Below are 14846 nucleotides of genomic sequence, written 5' to 3'. Positions count from 1 at the left end.
TTCTGCATTTTTCTAGTTGTTTCAGGCACAGGAAGAGACAGCTATTGCCTGACTGGCTTCTGGCCCTGGGGTCAGACTTAGCTCAGTGATCTCTACCCTGAGATTATGTGCATGCTTACTGAAAGGGCTTTCCCCCCATCCTGCCCCCAATCTAATCTCTAATCTATCTACAAATTTCCTTTCTAACAGCAAAAATGCTATTTCAGATAAACATGTGAGCCAACACGAAAAAGCACCTATAGTGAGATTCCATTTCCAGGGAACATCCAAAACAGGTAAGGGCAGAGGCAGGAACCAGATCAGGGGCAGGAGGCATGGGGAGTGAGCACTGCTGGTGCAGGGTCTCCTTTTGGGATGATGAGACATCTGGCAACCAGACAGTGGTAATGCTTATGCAGCATCATGAATGTACTGCATGTTCAGGAATTTAAAATATGAACAATAACATTTCAATATGAAAAATAACCATTTAAAATATGTTTATTTATTACTTACAATAGATTATACAATGGGAAAATTAAGTATAAACACAGAAAAAAGAAAATAATAAAAGCAAAAATCCCCCCAAGTCCCCAAATAAGATAAATAAAAAGATAAAAAAGCAAATCACTCCATGGAGAACATAGAAACAAAAGAGAAGAAAAGGAAAGGAAAAGGTCAAGGAGTGAGAGCGAAACAAGGTTGTCCCTTGGGACAAGGTGAGCACATTCATCAAGCAGCCCTTGAGCTGGGCCCTCCACAGGCAGTGCCTCCTCCGAGGCAGGAACCAGCATGGGCTCCATGGAGGGTTCTCCATCCAGTGGTGGTGGGGTCTCGGTTTCCTCTGGGGCCGGCCCTGGCTCCACAGCTGCAGCTGGAGAGGCTGCTGGAGGGGGTGAAAGCTCTGCAGGTGGAGATGCCTCCAGCTCTGCATCCTGCTTCTCCAGATGGACTTCAGGTGCAACAGGAAGAGCTGCCTCTGCCTCCTGGGCTGGTGCTGGAGTTGGGAGAGGAGAAAAGATCACCCAGATGCCTGCATGTCCATCTGTCCCCCAAAGACAGAACACAGCTAGATCCAAGGACCCACCAAAAGATGTGCTCCCTAATGGCAGTCCAGCAGATGGGTTTAGTCTGTCTTTGCTCCTGGCCAGGCTCAAGGGATGCTCCTTATGTGTCTGGCAAGAGCCTCTCCCCGTAAGCTCACATGGACCTCCCCAAACCTTCCCACGCCTCCCCCTCCCCACTTTCTCACCCTTGGACCCTTGAGCTGGGCCCTCCACAGACAGCTCCTCCTCTGAGGCAGGAACCAGCATGGGCTCCAGGGAGGGTTCTTCATCCAGTGGGGGTGGGGCCTCAGTTTCCTCTGGGGCCAGCCCTGGCTCCACAGCTGCAGCTGGAGAGGCTGCTGGAGGTGATGAAAGTTCTGCAGATGGAGATGCCTCCAGCTCTGCATCCTGCTCCTCCAGATGGATTTCAGATGTGACAGGAGGAGCTGCCTCTGCCTCCTGGGCTGGTGCTGGAGTTGGGAGAGGAGAAAAGGTCACCCAGGTGCCTGCATGTCCATCTGTCCCCCAAAGACAGAACACAGCTAGAGCCCAGGACCCAGCACAGAATGTGCTCCCATCCTGCGGTCCAACAGATGGGTGGTCTGAGGCCCATCTTTGCTGCTGTCCAGCCTTTGGGGTGCTCCCTGTGTGCCTGGCAACAATCCTTCCCCTTGAGCTCCCATGCAGCTCCACCCCCATTCTCACCCTCACTTCCCCAGCTTCTCACCATTGATCTCTGCCTCTTTAGGCTCCAGGTGTTCCGGGCCAGTCTGGTTGACTTGGGAACTGTAGTCCAGGTCACTGGTGAAAACTTTGAGCTGCCGGTTGAACCTGGGCTGCTTCGGGGTTGGAGGCCTGAAGCGCCTGGGCGGCTCAGGTGGAGGAGTCCCTGGTTGTCCTTCCACGGGCCCTGGATCCCCAGAGCCCCAGGTGGCCACACTCACTTCAGGCCTTTCCTGGCCCTCGGTGGTGTGGCTCACTGGCACCTCAATGCAGGACATGGGGCGGGGGTTTTCCTCCACCACCTGCTGCTCCTCCTTGACCCGGGTTGAGCTCTGCAATGACAGTGATGGCAGCCGGTCAGGAAGGCAGAAGCCCAGCCCTAGTCACTGCTGCTTGTGCCCACTGCACCTTCTGCTATGGGCAGGCCCTCCACACTTGAACCGCCTTCTACACACATACACACACACACACACACACACACACACACACACACCAGTCATAGGGCTGTTAAGGTGGGATCAGAGTGGTGGCCTGGCCCCAACAAAACCTCCCTGTTACCTCCCGGTCTCTCCGTGCAAAGGGCCACTGGCGTCGTCTGGACTGAGTCCGGATCCAGCGGCGGGCACGTCGGAATGTATTCTCATCACTGCCTCTCTTGAGGCTTCGACCTCGGCCTTGACCTCGGGACACTGGGAGACAACAAGAAAACATGGTGTCCTCTCCAGTGCCTCTAACCGAGTGAGGCAGGACAGGGCAGTTATAGAATGTAGCTGCCTGGTTACCGGGTTCTGTTAGGCTCCATCGTCAGGAAGTGAGGTCGCCCGTGGGTCCCCTACCCTGAGCCTCTCCTCAGACATGAGCCACGACCTCACTTCCTGACGATGGAGCCTAACAGAACCCGGTAACCAGGCAGCTACATTCTATAACTGCCCCTTCCCCTCTCACTCGGATAGAGGCACTGGAGAGGACACCATGTTTTCTTGTTGTCTCCCAGTGTCCCGAGGTCGAAGCCTCAAAAGAGGCAGCGATGACAGTACATTCCGACGTGCCCGCCGCTGGATCCGGTCTCAGTCCAGACGACACCAGTGGCCCTTTGCACGGAGAGACTGGGAGGTAACACAGGGAGGTTTTGTTGGGGCCAGGCCACCACTCTGATCCCACCTTAGCAGCCCTATGACTGGTGTGTGTGTGTGTGCGTGTGTGCGTGTGCGTGTGTGCGTGTGTGTGTGTATGTGTGTGTGTGTGTAGAAGGCGGCTCAAGTGTGGAGGGCCTGCCCATAGCAGAAGGTGCAGTGGGCACAAGCAGCAGTGACTAGGGCTGGGCTTCTGCCTTCCTGACCGGCTGCCATCACTGTCATTGCAGAGCTCAACCCGGGTCAAGGAGGAGCAGCAGGTGGTGGAGGAAAACCCCCGCCCCATGTCCTGCATTGAGGTGCCAGTGAGCCACACCACCGAGGGCCAGGAAAGGCCTGAAGTGAGTGTGGCCACCTGGGGCTCTGGGGATCCAGGGCCTGTGGAAGGACAACCAGGGACTCCTCCACCTGAGCCGCCCAGGCGCTTCAGGCCTCCAACCCCGAAGCAGCCCAGGTTCAACCGGCAGCTCAAAGTTTTCACCAGTGACCTGGACTACAGTTCCCAAGTCAACCAGACTGGCCCGGAACACCTGGAGCCCAAAGAGGCAGAGATCAATGGTGAGAAGCTGGGGAAGTGAGGGTGAGAATGGGGGTGGAGCTGCATGGGAGCTCAAGGGGAAGGATTGTTGCCAGGCACACAGGGAGCACCCCAAAGGCTGGACAGCAGCAAAGATGGGCCTCAGACCACCCATCTGTTGGACCGCAGGAGGGGAGCATGTTCTGTGCTGGGTCCTGGGCTCTAGCTGTGTTCTGTCTTTGGGGGACAGATGGACATGCAGGCACCTGGGTGACCTTTTCTCCTCTCCCAACTCCAGCACCAGCCCAGGAGGCAGAGGCAGCTCCTCCTGTCACATCTGAAGTCCATCTGGAGGGGCAGGATGCAGAGCTGGAGGCATCTCCATCTGCAGAACTTTCACCACCTCCAGCAGCCTCTCCAGCTGCAGCTGTGGAGCCAGGGCTGGCCCCAGAGGAAACTGAGGCCCCACCCCCACTGGATGAAGAACCCTCCCTGGAGCCCATGCTGGTTCCTGCCTCAGAGGAGGCACTTACTGTGGAGGGTCCAGCTCAAGGGCCCAAGGGTGAGAAAGTGGGCAGGGGGAGGCATGGGAAGGTCTGGGGAGGCCTTGTTATCTTATGGGGAGAGGGTATTGCCAGACACATGGGGAGCACCTTTTGAGCCTGGCCAGGAACAAAGACTGACTAAACCCATCTTCTGGACTGCCACAGGGGAGCACATCCTTTGGTGGGTCCTAGGCTTTAGCTGTGTTCTGTCTTTGGGGGACAGATGGACATGCAGGCATCTGGGTGATCTTTTCTCCTCTCCCAACTCCAGCACCAGCCCAGGAGGCAGAGGCAGCTCTTCCTGTTGCACCTGAAGTCCATCTGGAGAAGCAGGATGCAGAGCTGGAGGCATCTCCACCTGCAGAGCTTTCACCCCCTCCAGCAGCCTCTCCAGCTGCAGCTGTGGAGCCAGGGCCGGCCCCAGAGGAAACCGAGACCCCACCACCACTGGATGAAGAACCCTCCCTGGAGCCCATGCTGGTTCCTGCCTCGGAGGAGGCACTGCCTGTGGAGGGCCCAGCTCAAGGGCTGCTTGATGAATGTGCTCACCTTGTCCCAAGGGACAACCTTGTTTCGCTCTCACTCCTTGACCTTTTCCTTTCCTTTTCTTCTCTTTTGTTTCTATGTTCTCCATGGAGTGATTTGCTTTTTTATCTTTTTATTTATCTTATTTGGGGACTTGGGGGGATTTTTGCTTTTATTATTTTCTTTTTTCTGTGTTTATACTTAATTTTCCCATTGTATAATCTATTGTAAGCAATAAATAAACATATTTTAAATGGTTATTGTTCATATTGAAATGTTATTGTTCATATTTTAAATTCCTGAACATGAAGTACATTCATGATGCTGCATAAACATCACCACTGTCTAGTTGTCTGATGTCCCATCATCCCAAAAGGAGACCCTGCACCAACAGTGCTCACTCCCCATGCCTCCTGCACCTGATCTGGTTCCTGCCTCTCTCTTACCTGTTCTGGATGTTCCCTGGAAATGGAATCTCACAATCAGTGCTTTTCTGTGTTGGCTCACATGGTTATCTGAAATAACATTTTTGCTGTTAGAAAGGAAATTTGTAGATGGATTAGAGATTAGATGGGGGGGCAGGGAGAGGTGAAAGCCCTTTCAGTAAGCATGCACAGGGCCAGAAACCGGTCAGGCAATGGCTGTCTTTTCCTGTGCCTGAAACAACTATGGTATTTCCCGCGTATAAGACGACCCCTAATTTTACAGTTAAAACATAGGTTTAGGCCTATATTCGCTGTATAAGACTACCCCCCACTTCCGAGGCAACTCCAGTTCTTTTTTTAATAGACTGCCTCTCTGACTCTGGCCAAACTGAGCAGGCTTTTTACTTGAACACAGTGTCGTCTTATATGCTGGAAAATACAGTAAGTTGTGGTCACTTCTCCCTCTTGTCCCTAACACCATGCTGGGCATCTAGAAGGAGACAATGATGATGTGCAATTTATTTGAATGAGTGACAAATAAATTCGCTACCTCAGGGCCTGAGACACGGGGTGTTTGTGGAGCTGACCACAGCACTTCTGCCAAAGCATCTGTCCCTGTTGCAAAGTAACATCTTTAATTTTAGTAGTTTTGTGTGAATAGCAATCCAGTATGCCAGTGAAGTATGGGTGCATTTTGCTCTTGTGATGAGACATTTTCAGGTGCTCATAATTGTACTATATGCTCAGCCAGTTTTCAAATATATTTAAAAATGATTCATGATGAGTTAGGCAAAGCACATTATGCAAATTACATGCCTAAAATACAGTTTAACTATAAAGACTCAATTCTTATCACACTTTAAAATATTAATCATCAGGCTCAATATCTGATTTTTAGGTTAAAAAAACTGGGATAGAAAAACAGATTTTCCAGTACCCAATTGTATCCTAATGCATTTCTGTCTAGCTGGAATTAAAATAAGTCATTGAGAAAAGATATTAGGTTATTTTGTGAAGTAGATTTGGAGTCTATGATGACAGTTAATAAAATTTCCCTTAAAGAGAAACTGAAATTTAATCACTTGGTTGAAATTATAGTTGTCCATTTAGAGTTCCAACTACTGAAATTAAACGATGATAGCACCACATTTAAATTTTCACCTCAATTCTGTTGCAGGACAAAGCTTCAGAATTTTTTAACATCCCACATGGATAAGTAACTGATGAGTTTTACATTAAGTTTTACCAACCTCTTTCCAAGACAGAATTTCTACTGATGGGGTGAGCACATTTCCAAATAGGTTTTGTTTTACTATATTCACATTCAGTGAAGTTTGTAAAATCCTATATTTAAATTATGCGTATGGTTTGTTTATTAGATCAATGTTAAGTAACATCACACCTTTAGAATGTCAAATAACTTACAAAACTATGAAAACCCTAGGACCTGAATTTGTCATGAGTATCATCACTTAAGCTTTAAAAGGTAAACTAATAATAAAATAACAGTTGCTGTAGTCTGTATTCAAATAAAAGCAAAACTTCCCGGAAGATGACAATTGTTTATAGGCTCCTGTAAATTAGGCTCATGAAAATAGCAGCACAGTATCTATGTCACAGCCCAAATATTACCACTGCACAGGCCATTAGTCGGCCTGTTCACATATAAGAAATAAGTGATTAAGACTTTTTTACTTTCATGTGACTTGCAACGCATAGACAAATAATTCCTGGGTATCCAATGCACAGTGTAATAAATATAGACAACAATATTGTCCTATAATTGTCAAAATTTCTAGGAGACTAGATCTTATCTGTTTCCACCACAAAAAAGAAATGATAATTATGTGATGTGGCAGAGGTGTCAGCTATCCCTACAATGGCAACTGCAAGACAATATATATTTGTATCAAATCAACATGTTGCACACCTTAATTTTACAAAATGTTACATGTCAAGTATATATGTTTCATCCTCACCCAACCATATGTTCGTACTAATTTTTAGAGAGAGAGGAAGGGAGAGAGAAGTATCAATCAATTGCCTGCCATATGTACCCCCTCCTGGGGATCAAACCTACAACTTAAGTATGTGACCTGATCAGGACTAGAACCTGTAACCTTTTTGTTGTATGGACAGCTCTCCAATCAACCGAGCCGCCTAACCAGGGCTGTCAAATATATTTTTAAGTAAGAAATAAATTAAGACATTGTTAACTATTAAAACATTAAGGAAAATAAATATTTTTAAGGTGAAATTATTTCCTAAGATTTTCAAAATTAACATCACTTGATGCAATGTATTTCTCATTAGAAACAAAGTTTTAGCTCCTAAGACAAGTGAGAATCATATAATTTCTATTGACAGTGTTTATTCTGCAGTTAGTTAACATAGAAAGTATTAAAGTTTGCCCACACCTCATCATTATTTCAGCTCCTACTAAGATAAATATGAATACCTTAAATAATAATTCCATGTAGAATAATTAAATAGATTACATTCCAATGGTTTGCAAGTATATAATTGATAGGTCATTGCTATGTCAATCAGAATTCCTGACCTAGACTGTAATCTTAAGCAATCTGCCCTGAGTTGGGATGGGGGGAGGGGAGGGGTTCAGTTTCTCCATGTAAAATGAAGGTATTGGACCTAATCTCTCTGACTGATCTTTGCAGTTCTACTGAGAAGGCTAAAGAGGGATAATTCCAATGTAATCCTGATATTTGGGGGATAGTGATCTGAACCCATACCAGCAGCTCATTATACACTCTTGATAACCTATAATTAAGTCCCGATCTCCTTCCCAGATACTGGTCTTGCAGAACCTGTTACTGTGAACAGTGCACTGCCCCGGAGGGTTATTACTGCTGGCAGTTAATTGAATTATTACTCTGCTCACCTTTTTGCCTAAGGTTCACAGATGTGTTGCCTTTAACTCTCCCCATTTTCTTAACTCCAATTTCCAAGAAAGGAGCCTTTCATAGCTGGGTGCTGAGCTGTGTCTGCTTTGGGGGTGGACAAGGCATTGGAAATTCTTGAGTGAAGAGGCACTGGATGAATATCATTAAAAGCAGGGACAAATCATACAGATTCATATCTGCAAGGTCCAAATGCAGCCAATAATTTGTTTGACATATCAATATAATATCAAAAATCTCTTAATTATATAAAATACAAAGAAGTGAAAGGCTGTCTCAAGTATTTATGATAGATAGAATTTCTGAATACAAAATCAGTGCCCTGTCTCAACACCCTCCTGGCTCCAGTCTCACCCACTTTTTCAGAGGATAATCTCTAGGAAGACTGACTAGTGGGCCTTCTACTACAGCTGTGGGTTTTGGGTTTGGTTATTGGGAACAGTACCCTGAGCCCAAACTTCCTAACCAAAGTGAAATTACAGATAAATTCAACTCTTCCTAATGTTTTTTGTCTTAGCTGTGACTCATAAGAAACAGTCTCCCTTCTCTAGGAAAAAAAATATGCAGTATTACCCAATCCTCACTCATCGTATCTATACCAAACCCAGTAATACAATAAATGAACATGAATTATATAAAGAAACAAGAATATGGAGCATACACTTAGCAAAACTTATTCAACAGAAACCAACTTAGAGATGACTTAGGTACTATATATAACAGACAACTTTACAATAGCTATTATTAACGTGCTCAAAGTATTATAGGAAAATATAGAAAAATGTGTGAACAAATGTTGAAATGGAAACCTTAACACAGAAGCAATGGAAATTCTAGATCTGAAAAAAAAAGATTTGACAGGAGAATGACTCCCACAGAAGAAAGAATTAATGTAAACACAGGCTAAATAAATGCCCAAAAATGAGACAAAAAGGAAAAAAAAATACAAAACCCTGGATTCAATCAGTGAAATAAGAGACAGTATCAAATAGTATTATGCATGTGAAATTCAAATCCAAGAAAAAGAAAAATGAGGCAAAAAAGCACATTGGAAGAAATATTGACCAAAACCTACTCATTTTAATGAAAACGTTAATCTACAAATCATAAACAGAATAAATGTTCAGAAATCTTCATCTAGGTACATCATTATCAAATTGCAGTATGTTAGAGATAATAGAGTAGATTCTAACACTATTTTGAGTTAGTGGTATTTACTCTATACAGCAATAAGAATAACAATTGTACTTTCATCAAAGGATGCAAGTCAGAAGATACCCATTAGAAGAGAACCTAGTTATATCTTTGAGAAATTAAGCCACAGTGAAGGAAACCTTTCACAGATTAGAGGTGAGGTTGCAGATAAATTTCAGCAGGTAGAGCCCAAGAGCCAGTGGAGAGTCAAGAAGCAATAATGAAGTCTGAAAAAATAATTAGGTGGAAGATAGATGTACGAAAGTTGCAGTGTAAAGCACCCAGAATGTAGCCTTACACAAATACAATACATTTTTGACAAAGGCATTAATATAATTCAATTGGGAAATAAATATTTTAAGCAAATGACACTGGACAATTAAATGGCTGTACGGAAAATTTTCAACCAAAACTTCTATTTCTTATTACACACAAAATTAGCATACAAAAATTTAACTCAAGATAGATTATAGACCTTAATGTAAAAGCTAATTTTATGAAGTTCCTAGAAGAAAATCTAGGGGAATATCATTGCAATGTGACATGTGGCTTCAGATTTGAGAGAATGCAAAAAGCATTGAACTGCACTTCATCAAAATTAAAAATTTTAACTAATCAAAGCACAGGAAGTGAAAAGCAAACTACAGACTGGGTAATCATCTTCTTAGTACATGCATTCATTGAAGGCATATTATTTAAATAATTATACAAAGAACTATTTTGTCTATAACAAATAAGACAGCTCTGTAAAAAAAAAAAAAAAGGACAAAAGGCACTTCATAAAAGGTAATACGTAAATATGTACTAAAAACATAGAAATATTCCCAACATCATCACACATCAGGGAAATGACTATTAAACTAGAGAAAGACCCCACTACACACTCACTATAGTGGCTAATGTTAAAAAACAATCAAGTCACACTTTGGGGAAGATGGACAGTAACTGGATCTCTTACATATTTCTGGGGATAGGGTATAACAGCTGTAGAAACTTTAATGAAATTAAACATACACCTACTAATGAACCAATAATTCTATTACTGGTATTTATTGAAAAGATAAGAAGCACAAAACAATATGTATAAAAAGTTTACCACACTCTATTCACTACAGCAAAAACCTTGGCATTTCCCTCTATTAACTAGCGGAAGAATAGCCAGACTGTGATATGATCATAAAGGCATTCTATTCAGCAATTGAAAGGAAGGCACACACAAAAAGAAAAGGATACATTCAATGACCTGGAGGTCCTGGGGGGAAATGTCTGTTTCAATCCCTTCTCCTTGAACCAATTTCTAACTTTCACGGGATGAAAGAATTAGATGAGTAGGTTGCTTTGTATTTTATTACAAATGTTTGTAAAATTTTCTATCAAATATATTTGCTACAAAGTATTTCCCTGCCATATGGAGATATAAATGTAGATATGCAAACTCTGCTTGTTATTAAATAAAACAAAACAAATCCTTGGTGATCAGGAAGTGATATTTTAATCATTTTGTCTCTCAATGATAATTTGATTCCTTTATAAGCAGTTTTCTTTTTTTCTTTCTTTCTTCTTTTTGTTCTAGGAAATTAGCTAGAGTTTTGGAGTAGTGATAAAATGCATTTTTTTTTTCTTTAACATAAAGGAAATAAGCACAAAGTTAGTGTTTTCTGGAAGAATGCTTAATTTTTTTAATAAGCAGTTTACTAATATTAAGCGGGAGATGCTTGTAGTTGAGCCGACCTTCATTGGTCCCTGTTTGATCCCATGAAGTGTCCCTGGGAAGTCTCTGTGAGAGGGACACACACACAGGAGATAATGCCCCAGAAATTCAACAGATTTTCTTTTTAATATGCATTCCTGTCTTTTTTCTCAAATACCAAAGCTGAGGTCTCTTCTGAGATGGAATATGCAAATGTATAGGGTTTCCCTTCCACCTTCCAGAGTGTCATATTATACCATGTTATGGCATATTTTCCATATTATAGTTTGCAATATGAACCTAGAGATAAGAAGCGCCAAGAAAACAGGGCTGGCCTGGCTTCCTCTGTAAGTAAGAGCTTGCCTGAGACCATTATTACTTTAGCAGCCTGAAGAAGAGGAGAGTATTACTCTGATTTTTTATTTTATCCTCCACCTCTAATTATACACACCCATGTTGACCAGGCTGGTTCAATGAGTGCTGTCTGATTACAGTACCTAATGGGATGCCAATATTTATACAGCACAAATCCAATTTTTCACAGGGGAAGCTAAACCCATTTCCACAGAGAAGCCACACAAACAAAAATCCTGATAACCCTTTTCATTTTAAACTTATGTTTTAAAGTGCTACAAAACATAATGAATATGTCAAAGACATGAGTTTTAAAATGTCTTCTCTCCAATTTCAAGGACCCTTTCATAAACATCTTTAGATGATTTCATAATCCTTAAGTGGACACGTAAACTAGAATCTTACATTTATCAACATATTCACTCAGGAAGTTTGCCAATTACTAGTATTGTTTGTGACTAGAGTAGCTATCATAGGTCATTGTGTTGTCTTTTGTTAAATGGAGAAACACATCTCATAGAATGCTTGTATGTTGTAGAGAAAAGTAGAATAAATTACCTTTATAAATGTTCGAGTTCCCTAATGTTTCCTCTAAGATTGTTCAAAATCCTTTTTGTTTATGGATTTAATTTTTGTTTAGTATAAGCTCAAATACTATTATTGCCTTCTAGGTGTTATCATTTGTATTTAATGATGGCAGCATAATCAAGATTTTAAATTAGCTGCAAAATCAACACTCTTGCTTATTTCTGTAAAGGGTAGGAGCACTGCCAATTTTCTGAAGAGTTTGAGCAAGATATAAATATAACAAAATCATTTCCAGGAGTCTTATTTTATAAGGGAGAAAATAATGACAACACTGGTAATGCATTTGATGAGAGAAAAAATTGTAAATATTGGAGCAACAGCATTATTTCACTGTGTGTGTGTGTGTGTGTGTGTGTGTGTGTGTGCGTAAGTAAACAGATGTTGCAACCCTGTGATGATCACTCACCTATCTGTTCCTTCAAAAAGCACATTTGCAGTATCCTTGTTCTTATGTGAATAGCTTCAGGGGAAAAGATCAAATGGAACCGAAAGAAAAATCATTCTGAAATTTTTATCTATTCCTGATCCATCTTGATCTCAGCTACCCAGCAGCACTTTTCCCGTAAACCTGATTATCAGAAGAGAAACACTTCTTGCCAGACTGCAAAGAAAAGCTTTCTAAGCACTGACTCCTGTTTCCAGTAAGTCAGAGAGCCGGCATGATATATTTGTTTGATTTAGGATAGAGTTATGTTTTGTGTGGTGTTTGTTCGTATTATGTTTATTTTTTGGAAAACAGAAATTCTTAAAGCTGTGTAACTCGGAATGGTTTTAGATAAGCTCCATGGAGGCTTTTATTTCAAAGAGCTTAACATTGGGGCAAACAAAAGACAGTCTTCATCTAGAATCAGTTTACGATGCTTTTCCAGCAGCACAGGAGAATTTGTGGGAACCCCTCTGCCCTCTCTGGGCCATTCTCCCTGGTACAAACCAAGCGTATTTGCAGAACAGCTGACCTTTCAGGCTGCAGTCTACTGCCTGGGCGCAGACAGAATCACCAGCAAACAGCTCTTGCCCTGCCCAGTGAAGCCTGAGAGGGCAGTCTTGCAGGTGGGCCTCTCAGAACAGAAGCCAGTCTTCTGACCCAAGTGGCTACAAAGCCCATCACCAGTTTTCAACCTCCGTTACAGGATCCCCAGCACAAAACAGTTGCTCTAAATACAAAAACAATCACTAATTTACCACAGTTTTAGTTGAGACAGCACTGATATCCTGCTGGTGTATGACGTGGGCCCTTGAACTGGACTCTGGGACCTCAGTTTATTGTTCATAACAATAAGGGGTGCAGTTCAAATTTGCTGCTGAAATCTCTCCCCCTTTCCGTGCCCCCCCCCCCCACACACACACATTATAAGCATGTTTATTTTCCCATCCAAGTTCACCGAAGATGTAAATAGAACATGGTGGTGCAATGTCACACCTACGTGATGGTCACATAGGTCAAGATGAATAGAGCTTTTGGGAAAATGGTGGTTTTTTTTTAAAGTATGTGGTTTTGAAGCCACATAATGGATTGATATTCTCAAATAGGTGCTCTCTGTGCCTTTGGAAAACCAGATGATGTATATCTGAGAGGATCGCATCAGCCCAACACCACCCACCTATGTGCTGTTTTCCATTTTTAGAAATAAAGTGTCTGTCTGGGACCTATGTTTTCTCATCCCCATAGTGGATCATTTGCAGCATTCCTGGAAATATCATTTAACTTGGCAGCTTTTCATGGAATTCAGAAGGATGGCATCTGATTGAGTTCATGTACCAGCTCTATGAAAGGAATACCTGGGTCTCTAGCAGCCTCCTCTTGCTCAGGCACAATCCCAGCTGGTTCTTACAGACCAAAGTTAGGGAGACTTTTCTTTTTAGCTCTAGCACACTGGGCTGGGGGTCTGGTGTGGGGTTGGGACCCCTAACTCCTCATTGGGGCTTCTGTAGCTAAAATATCCCTCCTTATTTAACACAGGGCACACATAGATGTCAGGCCAGCCCTTTCCTGTACCTCCACCCCTCCTACCAATCTTGGCATGCTCTTTTCTTTACTTCTCTAGTTGTAGGATTTCCTTATTGCCAGGTTTCAGGTGGTTCTGAATGATGGTTTTTCTATATTTTAGTTGTAATTTTCACGTGGCTGTGGGTGGCGGAGAGTATTGCCATTTATCTATGCCACCAACTACAACATATTTGTTCATGTTTGAAAAATACTTTCCCTGCCCAACCATTTCTAAAGTCAACTGAGATAAACATGAGTCTATCTATATATATAAAATGCTAATATGCAAAGTGTCCCCTCAGGAGTTCAACTGGGAGACCAGGAGTTTGATTGCTTGCTATGACATGCATTGACCACCAGGGGGTGGCGTGGAACAAAGGAGGGCCCCAGCCGGCAGCCAGGGAGGAAGGAAGGCCACAGCTGACAGCCGGAAGGCCCTAATCATCCCTGATCCCCAGCCAGGCCTAGGAACCCTATCCATGCATGCATGAGTTCCGTGAACTGGTCCTCTAGCTAATAATAAAATGACTGCCTGTGATTATGACCTATGTGTTAATCATACACTGGCTACACTTTGAGCTTTTCTAAAACAAACTTTATCACTATCATAAAATTGTACCTCTGGAAGCCCTCAAATACTTAAGAGGGATGTTTGAATAAGGTGCCTGAGTGTTGTCTGATAAAATCAATATGTATTTATATTGTCCTATCTTTCAATTTAAGGTAACCTACATCAAAATATCCATTACATTAACATAGAAACTGAACTCTTATGTTAGTCTCACTATCATTAGATGTGTTGCTTTAGGATAGCTTCTAAATAGTGTATGTCTATATTCTATCATTTTAAGAAGAAATTATTAGCTTCACAGTGTTAATGGTAGAAAAAATTACTTGAAAATGTATAGTGCTTAGCAAATTATGTGCTACTCCAGAGGTATTTAGTGATGACTAGTGATGATAATAAAACCACTACTTCATCAGAAGATGTACATTTTTTACAAGTATATTCTAAAATGAATGAGGTCTTTCTGTTTAGTTCTATCCAACAGTCTGGTTTATCAAACAAGACATCTATGAATAAAAAGAGCAAAATACTATTTGGAATGAGATTATCTAGACTTTAGTCCTGGCTCTCCTGTGACCTTGGGAAGGTCTTTTACTGATTATGAACCTACATGCAAAATAATTCTGGTCCTAGCTACCTTCCTGACCCCTCTCT

This window comes from Pipistrellus hanaki (genome assembly GCF_964339955.1).
Source record: "Pipistrellus hanaki genome assembly, chromosome: 11".
NCBI classification, from domain to species: Eukaryota; Metazoa; Chordata; class Mammalia; order Chiroptera; family Vespertilionidae; genus Pipistrellus; species Pipistrellus hanaki.
This window is presented reverse-complemented; position numbering follows the sequence as displayed.